At 34.4% G+C, this 17,263-nt stretch overlaps 1 protein-coding gene across 1 annotated transcript in view; it reads left to right on the plus strand.

Moving 5' to 3' along the window:
* Positions 1-17,263, plus strand: part of CAPZA1 (capping actin protein of muscle Z-line subunit alpha 1) — a 40,403-nt gene that overhangs the window by 4,447 nt on the left and 18,693 nt on the right. The gene's annotated exons all lie outside the window — the stretch shown is intronic.

Genomic DNA, 17,263 nt, shown 5'->3' on the forward strand with positions numbered 1-17,263 from the left:
CTTTGCATGCACTTATCAAAAAAATAATAATCAGCAAATTTCTCAGCTGTAACTGTTGAAGTTTTTATGACTTGAACAAAGAGGAAGTGGGTTCTTTCAAGTTCTGCATTTTTACCTGAAATGGTCACAATCTTTTCAAATGAACCAGGAAGCTGAAAGTGCAGAAATTTGCAAAAATGCTTCTAGTCTTAGTCCTAAGACAGTAAGATTCTTCAGCACATAAATTGTCAAATATATGAACAGCATTTCCCCCCCCCCAAAAATGCAAACTCTTAGCTATGTGAAAGAATGTCCCAAATCACTATTAATAAGTGAAATTTAGATAATTCTGAACGTTCGCAGCTGTCATAGTCATAATATGACAAGACAAAAATGACAAATGTTAGAGGTATTACACTAATAGCGATACTATAACTTATTTTATTCGTTTTGGAAAACATACTATGGAACTATGCCAGAAAAATCACTAAATTCTATGTATTCTTTGATGCAGCTTTGCTACCACTGCGTTTACACCCCAAAGAAGATCAGAAGGAAAGGTATTATATATATATATATATAAAAATGTATATAGGAGCATGTTTTATGGGAGTAAAGAATTAGAAGCGAAATAGATACCCATTCACTAGTGGCTTAATAAATTACATAGCATTTGAAGATAATTATAGCAGTATAAGAAATTATGAACCTGGAGAAATTCAGAAAGACTTGGCAAGATATATATATTAATGGATGAAGAGCAAAGTTGAGAAGAACAATTCACAGACTTTAATAATATAAAATAAAACAAGAATGTCATCATTGACTGCATAAGATTAATGATGAAACATACCTTTTCTTGGCAAAGAGGAGCTAGACTGTAGTATGAAATAAGGCAGATAATTCCAATCATTGATAGTGATTTTTTTGAAAATTACTTTAAAAAAAACAGTAACATGTTACTTCTGGTTTCACTGATGTGAGAATTAACATAGTTACTTAATTCCAAATATTCTGAACAATACTTAACTAGACTGTCTGAAATAGTCTAACTTTGACTAAGGATTTATGGATACTAAATTGCTGTTTCCATTGTGATATAAAGCAGACAACTTTAAGTCTGAAAATAACTGACCATCCAAAAAGTAAATACCTCTGCTTTAGCTAATTCTTTTCTCTTCTAACTATTGGAACTTTTGTACAACTTCCTGTCAAGTGAACATAAATGGCTGTGTATCCCACATGGTTTCCTCATCTTTGATGTATAAAAGAGGAGTGACAGCAAAACTTGTGAAAGGAATTTTTGTTTGAGTTTTCAGTATTCCCACTAAATTTTCTGAGAGATAGAAAAAGTAATCTGACTGAAAAAAATATATTGTTCCTAGAAATAATAATAATATTCGTGAGTTTCTGGTCCCATTTTCTAACAATGTCAAGTCACAACATATCATTCCAATTCAGCTCTCGAAACTCATTTAAATGGTTTACTAAAACTAGGGACTCCCATCTACCATGCTGGTGTTTTACCTCTCTCTTCTCCTGACATCCAAGAATATCCTTGGATTACAGGAATTCTCCATTAATTCCCTTTCATTTTTGTCATGTGACCAGACTTTTTTTTTTTTTTTTTTTTTTTTTTTTTTAATATCCTTTACTCCAGTTCTCCTTCATTGTTGCTTATTAGTGGTATGTCACAGCCTTACACCCACAATGAGTCCCTCCATTGCCTTCTGGATAATACTCATTTTAAATTCTTTGTGACTATAATTTTACATGGCTTACAGACATACCCTACCACCAGTCGGGTATATAAAGGGGGGGGGGGGGGCCTTTGTTTCAGGAAGAAGTTTGCTATCATTTAAAAAGCTGAATGATTTGTTAAAATTGAAACTCTATCTCATTAGTGTTGGAAAGAAGTGAGAAATCATCTTAACTAAGGTTATTGTCATGTAAGTGGAAAGAATGGAATAATGATAATAAAAATGAGACTTCTAGGTGGTAAAGTGTTATAGTTCTAGACATAGAGGTTGGAAGACCTGAATTCAAATATGCCTTCATGCTGTTTGACCCTGGGGAAGTCCCTGCATTTATGTCTGCCTCAGTTTCCTCATGTATAAAAATAATAATAGAACCTACCTTTGAAGATTAGATGAAGTATTTATGTTGTGCTTAGCACAATGCCTGCCACAAATAGGTTCTAAATTAATGCTAGCTATGGTATTGATGTTCAGAAAGGAATGAGTTAAAGAGAAGAAAGACAATGAGTTGTGTTTTGGACATGTTGAATTTATAATACCTGTGAAGTGTTTTTCAGCTCAAAGTATCCTTTAGGAAGTTGATGGTGAAGGCCTGGAGAAAAAAAATATGGATTAATATACTGGTCTGTGAGACATCTGCACAGAGATAATTAAATCTGGGAACTGATGAGGTTACTGAGGTAAAATATATAGAGACAGAAACAGAGAATAAAGCTTTGACTTACAAATCCACAGCCAGAGAGTACAACATAGATGATTGTCGTTTATTTTTTTGTTTTGTTTGGACTAAAAGAAACTGAAAAGTGGTCAATAGAAGAACCTACAAAGTAGCGTGCAAGAGGACAGGGTGGTTAACATAGAAAGTACTGCGTAGAGGTCAAAAAGGATAAGGACTGAGAAAAGTCTATCAGATGACAAATTGGAGGTTTCTAATAACTTTAAAGAGAACAGTTTCAGTTAAAGGAAGTCACAAACCCGATTGCAAGATGTTGAGAAATGAGGGACATGGAGGCAGTAAGAGTACATAGCTTTTTCTATCTAATTAATTATGAAAGGATATCAAGATATAGGAGATAATTTGTTTGAAAACCGATAGTACCTGCAACTTCAATACTTCTCAGGTATGTGCTCAAACAGATCTGTGATCTTACCATTGTGTATAGTCCCTTCAGCAATTCAATTCACAATATATACTTGTCAGCCCATTCTGTTCAATACTTGTCCATGATCTAACGTAATGCTACCGAGGTATTGCCACAGGAGGTCCTCCTCCAGCATTGAAATGAATTTCTCAATTAATTCTGGTAGTATGAGGATTCCAATGGAGCATACAAACTATCCCTTGCTCATACCAAATCACTAGCCCCCCTTTTTTTTCTCCCCAATTATGTGCTTGTTTGATATCATCTTTGATGCCTGTTCTTTGTAGTTCCTTATTGATGTATTACATTCTGCTCATATCCACTGTGCATCTGTCTAGTACAGTATTCATTTTTTTTTGATGCTTCTAAAAAAAGGAGCATCCATTATCTACCTAGCAGTAGAATGTACTGATTATAAGCAAACTGATAAAATCTCTTCCTTTAAAACAAAGCTTAAGAGCCCTCTTTCATATAAGAATTTTCATGATTCCCCTCTCTCTAAATTGCAAAATACTTTTTAAAATGTTTTGTATTTGTGCTTATTGTATATATATATATATATGTGTGTGTGTGTGTGTGTGTGTGTGTGTGTGTGTGTGTGTGTGTGTGTGTGTGTATTTATATTCATGCTTCTCTATCCCTATTAAAATGTAAGCTGCTTGCTCAAATAATTAGAACAAGGAAATTTTTGTATTTTATCCCCCAAATCTAGCTTAGTGCTTGATACATAGTAGGTATTTAATGAGCTATCATTGATAATTTGAAGAGAATAACCAACCCACCAACCCATCCAAAAGTATTCCCTCTCCCAGCCCCAGTGTGTGCAATATCCATAGTATTCACTTCTAATTAAGCCTTTAAAAGTCCTTCTAGACCAATTTCCCTAATGAATATTGATGCAAAAAAAAATAAATCTTAAATAAGGTATTAGCAAAGAGATTACAAGAAATTATCCACAAGAAAATACACCATGACTAAGTAGGTTTTATAGGAATGTAGGGCTGATTCAATATTAGGAAAACTATTAGCATGATTGACTATATCAATAGCCAAACTAACAAAAATTATATGATTATCTCAATAGATACAGAAAAAGCATTTGACAAAATACAACATCCATTCCTATTTAAAAACACTAGACAGTGCAGGAATATGGAGTTTTCCTAAAAATGATTAGTAACATCTATTTAAAATCATCAGCAAGCATTTAACATAATGAGGAAAAATTAGAACCATTCCCGATAAAATCAAGGGTAAAACAAGGTTGCCCACTATCACCCTTACTATTTAATATTGTATTAGAAATGTTAGCTTTATCAATAAGAGAAGAAAAATAAAGGAATTAGAATAAATAATGAGGAAATCAAATTATCATTCTTTTCAGATGATGTGATGGTATACTTAGACAATCCTAGAAAATTAACTAAAAAAATACTAGAAACAATTCACATCTTTAATGAAGTCAGGATGCAAAAAAAAAATCCACATAAATCATCAGTATTTTTATATATTAAAAACGAAGTCCAACAGCAAGAGATACAAAGAGAAGTTCCATTTAAAATAACTGTAGATAATATAAAATATTTGGGAGTCTACCTGCCAAGGCAGAGTCAGGGACCATATGAACAAAATTACAAAATACTTTCCACACTATAAATAAAGTCAGATCTAATTGGAAAAAATATCAGGTGCTCATGAGTAAGCTGAGCTAATATAGTAAAAATGATAATACCTAAATCTACTTAATTCAGTGCCATACCAAACTCCCAAGAAATTATTTTACAATTAGAAAAAAATAATAACAGAACAACAAAAGGTAAAGAATTTCAAGGGAATTAATGAAAAGATGCAAATGAAAGTAGCCTAACTGTACCAGATCTAAAACTATATTATAAAGAAGCAGTCATCAAAATCATTTGGTACTAGCTAAGAAATAGAGTAGTCAATCAGTGGAATAGGTTAGGTTCCCAAGACACAATAGTTATGACTATAGTAATCTAGTATTTGGTAAACCCAAAGACTCCAGCTTCTAGGATAAGACATCACTGTTTGACAAAAATTGTTGGAAAAATTGGAAATCAGTATGGCAGAAACTAGGTATTAACCCACACCTAACACCTTATATCAAGATAAGGTCAAAATGAGTTCATGATTTAGACATAAAGAGTGATACTATAAGCAAATCAGAAGAACAAAGGATAGTTTACTTCTCAGATCTGTGGAAAAGGAGGGAATTGTGGCCAAAGAAGAACTAGAGTTACATTATAGAATGCAAAATGGATAATTTTGCAATAATATGATTATAGTAAGTTAAAAAGTTTTTTGTACAAACAGAATCAATGCAGACAAGATTAGAAGGGAAGAAATAAACTGAGGGGAAAAAATTTTTACACCCAGGGGTTCTGATAAAGGCTTCATTTCTAAAACATAGTGAATTGATTCAAATTAATAAGAATTAATCCATTCAACAATTGATAAATGGTCAAAGCATATGAACAGACAGTTGCAAATTAAGACAACTCTGAGGTACCACTATACACCTCTCAGATAGACTAAGATGACAGGAAAAAATAATGATGAATAGTGGAAGGAAGGTGGGAAAAGTGGGACACATACATTGTTGGTGGAATTGTGAACTGATCCAACCATTCTGGAGAGCATTTGAACTATGCTCACAGGACTATCAAAACATGCATGCCCTTTGATCCAGCAGTGTCTCTACTGGGCCTGTATCCCAAGGAGATCATAAAGGAGGGAAAGGGACCCACATGTGCAAAAATGTTTGTAGCAGCCATTTTTGTAGTTGCAAGGAACTGGAAACTCTTGAGGAACAGCTAAATAAGTTATGGTAGATGGATGTTATGGATTATAATAAAGGATCAGCAGGATGATTTCAGAAAGAGAGACTATGAACTGATGCTAAGTGAAGTAAGCAAAATCAAGAGAATATTGTACATGGCAACAGCAAGATTTGCACGATGAACAATTGTGATGGACATGGCACTTTTCAACAGTGAGGTGATGCAGGCTAGTTCCAATGATCTTGTGATGGATAGAGCCAGAGAGAGGACTGCAGGGACTGAAAGTGGATCACAACATAGTATTTTCATTTTTTTGTTGTTGCTGTTTGCTTACTTTTGCTTTTCTTTCTCATTTTTTTCCCTTTTTGATCTGATTTTTTCCTTGGGCAGAATGATAATTGTGGAAATATGTATAGAAGAATTGTATCTATTTAACATATATTGTCTTGCCTTTTAGGGGGGAGAGGGGGAGGAGGGAGGGGAAAATTTGGAATATAAGATTTTGGAAAAGTGAAAATTATCTATGCATATGTTTTGAAAATAAAGTTTTAATTTTAAAAAAGGAATGTAAACACATTTTTTAAGAAGACTTTAAAAGTCCTATTAACATGAAGTTGTTGTAGAAGACAGTTGTGTTTTATCAGATTAGCTGGCAATTCAGCATTTTAAGAAAATATGACAATTTATCAAAGTTTTAATGAAACAATGGCGGGGGGGGGGGGGGGGAGGACCAGTCAGGGTATGTTATAATGACAGTTCTTTTACAGATGTAAATGAGATCAAGATGACTGCTTAGACTTCTAATTCTGAAATTCTCTGATCAATGACCTTGGAGATAGTAATATTCAGGTGCAGATTTTGCCTCCTTGATAGCAACTAGTAAAAAGCATATCAAATACAACTCGAAACATACTATAAACCAGTACAAACCAAACAAAACCTAATTACTTTCTAAAACTACTAAATTAGAATAGGGTATCCTCAGAACCAAAATTATTTCATTCTATTCAAATCCCTGTCCTAATCTGTGTAGTAAGACTATACTCTGGTAACTGTTTAACAGTCAACATTTATTATTATCATCATGTTGTCAGATTTACCAAATAGCATTTTCATATGCTGTAGCACATTACCACACATCTTTACACTAAGATCTTGTGTTCTGTGATTCATAGCATCATCAGAGAAAATGTTGGTGTTTAAAAGATTGGCTTTTGTAATAGTACCAATTGCTGAGCTGTGTCTCAAATGCAGTACATCCCTATTCTTTCATTTTCATTTATTAGTTATGGAATTAATTACCCATCTGAGGAAGAAAATGACCAAGATTTTGGGGTAAATTGAGATTTGGCCTCAAGGCCAAGAAGATATGGATTCAAGTTCCATAGATTTGACCATGTTGCTCCTATTCAATAAAATTTGTTGGCTCCCAGTCACCTCCAGGTTCAAATAAAACTTTTTGTTGGGGGTTCAAAGCCCTTCACAATCTGTTTTCACCTACTTTTCTTGTGTTTTACACCTTTTATTCCTCTGTCCTCAGTCCAATGACACTGTCCTCCATGCTATTCTTCCAAAAAATATACTCCATCTCCTGACCCTAGACATTTTCACTGATTGTCCACGGTGCTTAGAATGGTCTTTGTCTGTACCTCTTGGCTTCAAGTTACAGTTGAAAATTAGGAACCTTCTCCAGGAAGCTTTTTCTGACACCTCTTTAATTCTAGTGTTTTCCTTCTATTGGTTATTTACAAATGTTGTATATGTACAGAGAGATACACATATACCTGGAGATATCGTGTGTGTGTCATTTCTCCTCTTCCCTCACCCCATTAGACTGTGAGTTCTTGGAGAATAGGGAATATCTTCTACCTTTCTTTGTATCCCCAGTGCTTAATTCATTTTCATCCTTGAATGCTCATTTCTTTTTTTCTTTTTTTTAATAGCTTTTTATTTACAAGATATATGCATGGATAATTTTTCAGCATTGACCTTTGCAAAACCACCTGTTCCAAATTTTCCCTTCCTTCTCCCCACCCCCTCCTCTAGATGGCATATAGACCAATACATGTTAAATATGTTAAAGTATATGTTAAACATAATATATGTATACATATCCATACAGTTATCTTGCTGCACAAGAAAAATTGGACTTAGAAGTAAGGTAAAAATAACCTGAGAAGGAAAACAAAAATGCAAGTGGACAAAAACAGAAGGAAAGGAAATGCTATGTTGTGGTCCACACTCATTTCCTTTAGTTCTTTTGCTGAGTGTTGGTTCTCTTCAATATTAAACAATTGGAACTGATTTGGATCCTCTCATTGTTGAAGAGGGCCACGTCTATTGGAACTGATCATCATATTGTATTGTTTTTGAAGTATATAATGTTCTCTTGGTCCTGCTCATTTCACTTTGTATCAGTTGATATAAATCTCTCCAAGCCTCTCTGTATTCATCCTGCTGGTCATTTCTTCCAAAACAGTAATATTCTATAACAGTCATATACCACAACTTATTCAGCCATTCTCCAATTGATGGGAATCCATTCAATTTCTAGTTTCTACCCACTATGGAAAGAGCTGCCACAAACATTTTTGCACATATGGGAACCTTTCCCTCCTTTAAGATCTCTTTGGGATATAAGCCCAATAGAGACACTGCTGGGTCAAAGGGTATGCACAGTTTGATAACTTTTTGAGCATAGTTCCAGATTGTTCTCCAGAATGGTTGGATGCATTCACAACTCCACCAACATTGTATTAGTGTCCCAGTTTTCCCACTTCCCCTCCAACATTCAGCATTATCCTTTCCTGTCATCTTAGCCAATCTGAGATGTGTAGTGGTATCTCAGAGTTGTCTTAATTTGGAATGCTCATCTCTTGAGATGAAATTGCCCAGTTGGACCAGTTAAGTATCTTGGAAAATTTTGTTTAAACTTGTTTAAACAAGTTTAAACAAGGTTAACCCTTTACAGTCTCTATTGTGACATGCAGTTTAATCAGTTTCGGTAACTCCTAGTGTAAAAACTTTTCTGTGGTTGTACATTAGCAGGTCACATGGTATGAGAGACAAGCAAAAGATATGACTTGGGCCCAATTCTTCTTAGCCCCAAAACTGGCTGGTTCCAGCTCCTCACACCAGCCAGCTGCATTGTAAGAATGAAAGTCACATCTTTTAGCCTAGCTTCAAAATAATTAAAGAAGTGTAATTATATCAACATAATGCTTCTTTTAAGTATATGTTGAGGAGCTAATTCACCAAATTCAGCTGTTAGTTGAATGGCCAAAACATATTTCCTTTTAATTATTACATGTAGCTACATAAGAGACTCACCTCAATCTCAAATCATGTCAGGTTAGCAAGAATCTTTACATAATAGCACAAAGCAAAATTTCATATAGTCTCATGGAAACAGGATAGAAGGTATAGAATCAAACCAGAAGAACTATGCAGTAAGAAAAGGAAGAGCATAGACTTTAGGAGAGTGCTGAATCTACAGAACTGATTATGAATATTTTCAGAGGCAAACAATTTAACACCTCCAGATTTACAGAGAGGTAAAATATGAACAGATAATGTCAAAAATTACATAAGCAAGTACACAAACCTTTTCTTTCTCTACCTAGACGGAAGCAAGATATCTTTAGGTTACCAATAACAGATCTAGCCACAGACTTTGCACTAATGTCAAGCTTTCTAGAAGCATAACAATAACACAGGCCTAGGTTTCTGCTTCCACAAAAATCATCATCATCTTTCTTTTTTTTAATTTATTTTTAATTCACATTGCTTTATGAATCATGTTGGGAGAGAAAAATCAGCAAAAGGGAAGAACAATGGGAGAAGGGGGGGGTGAATATAGTTTGTGTTGATTTACATTGAGTCTTAATTCTTTCTCTGGTTGCAGATGGCATTTTCTGTCCAAAGTCTATTGGGATTGTTTTTGGTCACTGAACCATTGAAAAGAACCAAGTCTTTCATAATAGATCATCACACATCCTTGCTGTTATTGTATACAATGTATTCCTGGTTCTGTTTGTTTCATTCAGCATCACTTCATGTAAATCTTTCCAGGCCTTTCTAAAATCAGCTTATTCATCATTTTTTAGAGAGAATAATATTCCATTACCACAACTTGTTCAGACATTCCCCAATTGATGGGCATCTACTAATTTTCCAATTCTTTGCTACTACAAAAAGAGCTGCTACAAACATTTTTTGCACTAGTGAGTACTTTTTCCTTTTTTACATCATCAGCATCATTCTTAATACAATTCAGATTTATGTTTTGAGGTTTACAAAACATTGCTCTCCTGCCAGTCGTGTAAATAATAGAAGTAATATTCCTATTCTCTAGATAAGGAACCTGAAGTTTAGGGAGATTGTGACTTTCCCAGGACAATATAGATAATGAATGCCAAAGTGAAGACTTCTCTTTGACTACTGGGTTTTTTTGTTTTTGGTTTTGGTTTTGGTTTGTTTGTTTGTTTTTTGTTTTGGTTTTTTGGGGGTTTTTTTTTGTTTTGGTTTGGTTTTTTTGTTTGTTTTTTTGCTTTTATTATTTTGCTTCTCCAACCTACTTCCTGGCAATGATGCTTAATTTATCTTAATAGATTTTTATTTTGAAGATAATTCTAATTCTGTATATCAGTTCATATTTTTCAGATAATCTTTCGGATTCAATAGATACCATGAGGGGCAGAGAAGTGGATAGATTCCAGGATTTTCTAAATGATTGAATTTCTCTTTTATGAAAGAACTGAAATGTAAAAATTTATTTGTAAATTGATTGTTTGGATCTTAAAATATCTTTTTACATAGAAACAGCATTGTAATTCTGGTCATGTTCAGTATAGCCAATGCTGTCTTAATAGTAATCCTGAGGAGAAGGGAACTAACTCAGTTTGCTGGGGTGAGTTCTAAGGGCAGTGACGAATTAAGTACAGATTCAAAGTAGTCAAGCCCTCTAATTGCTGTTGACCCATGTTCCAATGTAGAAAGTGAGCCTGGTGGCTTTGCCTAATCCTCTCTCCCTTAAATCCAATTCATAGGCATGTCATAATAGTTACCTCTCTGATATTCTGGTAGGACAAATAACAGGACTCTAGGGGGCAGTATAAATAAATACAGATTCAAAGCAGTCAAGCCCTTCTAATTACTGTTGAAACCAAATACTTTGCCTCCCCAGTAACAACACAATCTTAGATGATTCAGCCACTTTTATTATGCTTTATTTTTTTGAAACAGTATGATATGATGTAAAGAACAGTAGTCTTGGGGGCAGTTAGGTGGCACAGTGGATAGAGCACCAGCCTTGAATTCAGGAGGACCAGAGTTAAAATATGATTTTAGACACTTAACACTTCCTAGCTGTGTGACCCTGGGCAAGTCACTTAACCCCAGCCTCAGGGGGGAAAAAAAAGTAGTCTTGAAGTCAGGAAAAACCTGGGTTTGAGCATATTTGCTTCTCATAGATAATACATGTTTGCTGAATTGAATCCTTGCCCCAAAATTTAATAGTTGTGACTTGGAAAAATCACTTATCTGATCTGAGACGCAATTTCATCTATAATGGAGATACTTATATATCTCACAACAAACTAAATTTCATTTGTTAGAAATGTGCTACATAAGTTTTAGTTGTCATTGCTACTGCTGTCATTGTTGCCCTGAAATTTAGTGGTATAGTGGGAAAGCACTTCTATCTAAATATTTTTTTTACCTGCTTCCCCATTTTTTAACTGCTTTATATTTTTAATACTAACCACACTACATACTAAAATATTTTCTTGTGTTAGATACAAAAAAGGCCAAACTCACTTGTATTATGCTAAAGGGAAAAAAAAGTCTATTGTTTGGTATAAGTTTTCAAAACTTACAGAACTGGTTTTGTATGATACCCAGGCCACTGATTTTTTCTGCCTCTCCCCTCCTCCCTATCGATAGAAATCCATCTTCCTGTCTCCTCTCTCCTCCACCCACCCCACCCTTCCAACATCTAATTCCTATGAAAGTATTTGACATATATTCTTATTTTATTTGAATATCTGCATTGTATGATCTCATACCAAAACTGGCTCCTCTCAAGATTTTGTAGTACAGTTTGAATGTTGCATGTTTCTTTGAAGCTTCTGCTCTCCTCACTCCTGACTTCACTATAAAACCCTTCTCTCTTCCCATCCCTAAAATAGCTCCCTTATGCTTAGAACCTTATAAATATGTCTCTTTTAAAAAGAATGAATTGGACATTTCCATTAACTTTGCCAATCTGATGGATGTGAGGTGGAACTTGAGAGATGATTTAATTTGAGAGTTTAATTTAATTATTATCAATATTGGTGATTTGGAGCATTTTTTTTTTTCAAATGGCTTATTGGTAGCTTGGATTTCTTTCTTAGAAAACGATCTGTTTCATATCTTTTGACTCAATTGGCATAAAGAAGGCTTTCTCAATGATTTTAACCTAGAAGGGGAGAAGAGATATAGGCAAATAGCAGTAAGCAATAATGCAGGAACTAGTAGATTGGGAGAGATTGAGGATTAAAGAGTAGGAATGATAGAGGAGACAATCTGTTGGAAAAGATGGGATCAAATAGGATTAAAGATGCATTTAGCAAGGATGATGTTAAACTTCTTCATGAAAAAGGTGAAGGTGAAGATAAGACTCCTGAAGAATCAAAGATGGGAGGGAGCTGTTGTCAAATGGTCTGTTTTTTGAATGAAGTATGAGGTGAGTCAACTGAGAGATTTGGGAGTATTCTGAAAGGTGTGAAGAGGGACAGATTTGAAGTAGCCATTTGAAGAGCAGATATGTTAGGGAGGTCTAAAAGGATTACAGTGTTGATTTGGGAATCCTGTTAAAATTATGTAACATAAATTTGTAGCAAAGACTGGAAATTTAAACTGGGCTAAACAGTGATTTAAAAAAAAAAAAAGACAAGTAGAAATTGCATTGTGATTTTTTTTTTTTTTAAACACCTCAGAACTACACTGAAACCCAGACAAATGCCTACTGTCAGACCAAAAACCTATGAGGCTCGCATGACTAAGTTTCTGCCATGGGGCATCAAAATAGGCTTCTCCACCTCATCTTCCAGGGCAAGCACAATCTTCACAGATGTGTGGGCACAAGCACACACTCATCCAGAGATGTAAAACCTTGGAAGCCCCTGTGAGCAGCTTTGAAAACGACTAATTTAAACAGATAGATTTTGGTTTTTTGTTTTTTTTCCTAATTATAGATGACTCTTAGAAGAAAGAGCTAATAATTTTGCGACAACTCAAGCTGTGGCACCGGGGGGGGGGGGGGGGGGGGGGGATTTTCCTCAAAAACTAAACAAGTGCCTAGAAGTCAAACAAGACATTAAAAATGAAATAAAAACTCTTGAACAAAAAACCTGAAGGAGAATAAATAGCTTAGAAGGGAAAGTGGTCATTCTTAATCAATTAACAGATTCCTTAAGAACTAGATGATAGGCCAATTAGAAATCCAATTCCAAGGACAAAATTAAAAGATTAAAATGAGTGAAAGAATACACAAGATAATTTGGTATTTTAAAAACCTGAAAAACAAGTAAAGTAGAGATCATTTAAGAATCATTAGATTCCCTGAAAACATGGTGGGGTTTTTTTTTTGTTTGTTTGTTTGTTTTTGTTTTTGTTTTTTTTTAATCCTGGGAAATTTATTTCAGGAAATCATGAATGAAAACTGCCCAACTGTAGTTGAACCGAGGGCAAAATGTAGGATACAACAAGTACTTCCTGAAAGAAACGCCAAAAGAAGTCAAAGAAAATAATGTCACAAGCATCTAGAAAGGAGTTCAAGTACCAAGGAAATGCAGTTAGTATGACACAAGACCTGATAGCTTCTTCCATAAATCATAGATCTTAAAAGAGTACTACAAAGGACAAAAGAGCTAGACTTATAGGGAAGAATAATTTACCCCTCAAAGATATTAGTACAATTCTAGAGGAGGAAAAAAACCTAGATTTTTAATGGATTAGAGGATTTTAAATCATTCTGATGAAAAGACCAGAGCTAGTAATACAAATACAAAAGCTCAGAAAACAGCAGAACAATCATTATATTTGTATTTATATTTATATATTTATATTTGGAAGGAACTTATAATGTAAGACTAGATCTTCAGCCCTGGAGTCTGGAGAACCTGAATTCAAATGTGGCCTCAGAGAGTAGCTAATAGACCCTAAACAAGTCACTTTACTCTGTTGCCTTCGTTCCTCATCCATAAAATCAGCCGGAGAAGGAAATGATAAACCTTCCAAGAAAACTCTAGGTGGAGTCAGGGAGATTTGGACTCTACTGAAACAACAATAACAAAATAGATTAAGACAAAACAAAACCTTGATTTTTTTTTCTAAGAGAATTGAAGAGATCTAATAAGAAAAATAAGGCCCTTGGATGTAGATTCTGTTTTAGAGATTTTAAGAGAATAAAGAGAAGAGAAGGTAATAATCTACTGTAAAAAAAAGGAATAATAATAAAGAAATATATTTAAATATGAAGGAAAAGAGGGGAGTGGGTATAGATGACCCTCTTAGTGAAATAAGCAATATTGAACATAAAGTTTGGTATATAAATACATTAAATCCAGTAGACCTAGAAAGATGGAAGAAAGGGGTCATTATGAGATGCTAGAATCCTGAGTGGTGCCACAAGCAAAACAAACTTCCTAATAATTCAGAGAGATTAATGAAGGAAAAAAAAGATCAAAGAACTAGAATGTAAGAATGTACCCATTTGGGAAAACCTGTGCAAGTTGTGGTGTATGAACATTATAAAATTATTTTACCATAAGAAATGACTAAATGGTTTCAGGGAAACCTAGAAAGATTTATATTATAATCACAATTATAAAGAAAAACAACTTTGAAAGACTTAAGAATTCTGTGATTACTTGTCTAGAGTATTTAGGATAAAACATGTTAGTCCCATTTTGACTAAAGAGCTAATAGATTTGAGGTAGAGAATAAGACGTGCATTTTTGGATAATGTGGGAATTTGTTTTGCTTGATTGTGCATATTTGTTGCATAGGATTGGGATTTTTTTTTTTCTGTAACAATGGGGATGGAGTAGAAAAGTTACAAAGGAAAGAGGGATAGAATAGCTAAGGGGGGTGGGGGGAACATAAGGGGGAAATCACTGAGTTGTCTTTTTTTCTTCTTCTTCCCTTAATGCTGATAAGAGAACAAAAAGAAAGGAAAATTAAAAATAGTTTTGAATGCTACATATTAAATTCTTTCAAGAAAAAATAGTGGATAGCATACCCAGCCCTGAAGTCAGGAGGATCTGAATTCAAATCTGCTCTAAGACACTTAATCCGTACTGGCTGTGTGACTCTGGGCAAGTCACTTAACTCCAATTGCCTCAGCAAAAAAAGGAAAAAGCACTTTTACACAAACTTTAATATCCTGTATCCTCTTTTTGTTCTATTATACGTGTGTGTGTGTGTGTGTGTGTGTGTGTGTGTGTGTAAATGGCCATTTTATTTTAGTCAAAAAAAATTTTTTTAAAGAGAAGGGGGCAGTGGCGGTATTACTGGACAGGGAATAGTTGAAAACAAAATAAACTTTCTGCCAGCAGTGTCCATTGTCATACAAAGGACACCCAGTGTATTCCTAGCTACAGCTCAGACTAGACATGTGATCCTATCCCTTCCTTGCCTTTGCAGACAATGTAATATAAGAAGGCAGTGTGGTAGAATGGAAAAAGTATGATTGTGCTGGAGTCAGAGGAATTACATTAATAGTCTGCCATTGATACTTTCTGCTTGTATGATCTTGAGCAGATCATTTTAAATTTCTTAGGCCTCAGTTTCCTCATCTATAAAATGTGCAAGTTGGACTAAATAGCTTTAACTTTCAGATATGAATCTAAAATCCTATGATCTTCATCTCCATTTAAAATCCATGGCTTTCTTCAAAATTCAGATCAGGTACAATCTTTTTTTGTAATAAGCCTTCCTTGATTCCTTCCTGAAATTATTTTATATTTACTTATTTGTATATATTTCTCTGAATAAAATATAAATTCTTTGAGGGGAGGCAAAATTTTTGTCTTAATATCCCCAGTGGTAGGACAGTGCCTTGTACTTAGTAAGAATTGAATACATGCTTATTAAACTGAACTTTTAAAATCCAGAGAACATCTAGTTTTTAGAGTTTCCTGTGTTCTACAAGTCTTCTGTTTATGTTCACCATGCTTTTCCCTAAGACTTTTTATTGACCCCCCCCATAAATATTCTAATTAGCAAAAGTTTTAATTCTATAAATACCCACTTGATGGAAACAACTGTTTTTTCAGTTGTTTTTGAGATTGAAAGCATACTTGGATTAAGAAAACGCTCTTTTCCTTTTGATAGATGTAACTTTACCTAGAAGAAGCATTGTATCCAGCATGGATGGCCATCCCTACACTGATCAGCCCATATCTGTTATACTTGGGATTCTGTGTTTTAAGAAGGATCTTGACAAGGGTAGTGTGATTAGGAGAGTGAAAATACTAAAAAACATTCTGTATGTGGTTCGATTAAGAACAAAGGAGGGTTGAGCTTGAAAAAAGAAATAGACTTGAGAAGTATACATTATCTTTAGGTAATTGAGGAGCTACCATATGAAAAAAAGATTCTGCATTGCTCTCTTTGGCTTCATAGAAGGAGAACTAGCAGCAGTTGGTGAAAGTTAACAAATTCAGATTTTCTGCACACTATGAGGAAAAATAACCATACACAGATGTTCATAGATAGCAGGTTCCATATACTGGAAGTCTTCATGTAGAGCCTGGATAAATGTCTTACTTTCATCTTTTAGATTTTGATCATTTGTCCTTTATATAATAAATGTACAAATGATTGGTTTTCATACCATTAAGTCAAATGTTAGAAAATCTCTAATCTTATTTTACTGACATGTTAAAATGATTCCTTTGTAGATGTTGGCAGATTGTATAGCAAATAGTTAATATTTTTTGCAAAAGACACTTGTAAGTTGTTTCTATTTCAAATGTAGATCTAAGAAAGATTACAAGTAAGAAATCCAACAATTCTACAATGCTTTTTTTTGCTACCTACAGTGATCCTTTAGAATATTAAATGAGTAGAGGGTTCTGCTCTAAATTGCTTCTAAATTATTAGTAGTGATCTTTGTCTCCTATCTCCTCTCTCCCATATACACCCCTCCCCCCATATTTTTAGAAGTACAGAATATTTATTGTTGCCTCCTCATTTCTTACTTGACTGCCCTGTTTTGGGTTTTTACTGACTGACTTCACCATGCCAGATCTCTAGTGCGTTCTCTCCCTCATCCTCTCCTTTTGCTCTTCCCTTCCCCATTCAGTTTTGAGTATTATCTTTCCCTCTTCGAATCAGAAGCTCCTTGAGGGCAGGAGCTGCCTTTCTTTTTTCTTATTTGTATCTCCACAACATAATACAGTTCTTGGCCCATAATCATTGATAAATGTTTTATTCATTCACCTTACTGTCCCCAGAGCAATATATCTCCCCTACCTCCAAAAATTAGATGTTTCCAAGCTGTAAAAGTCACTGTGTTCCCTAGGATTTTCACCCT

Source organism: Sminthopsis crassicaudata, chromosome 4 (assembly GCF_048593235.1).
Source record: "Sminthopsis crassicaudata isolate SCR6 chromosome 4, ASM4859323v1, whole genome shotgun sequence".
Classification (NCBI taxonomy): Eukaryota; Metazoa; Chordata; class Mammalia; order Dasyuromorphia; family Dasyuridae; genus Sminthopsis; species Sminthopsis crassicaudata.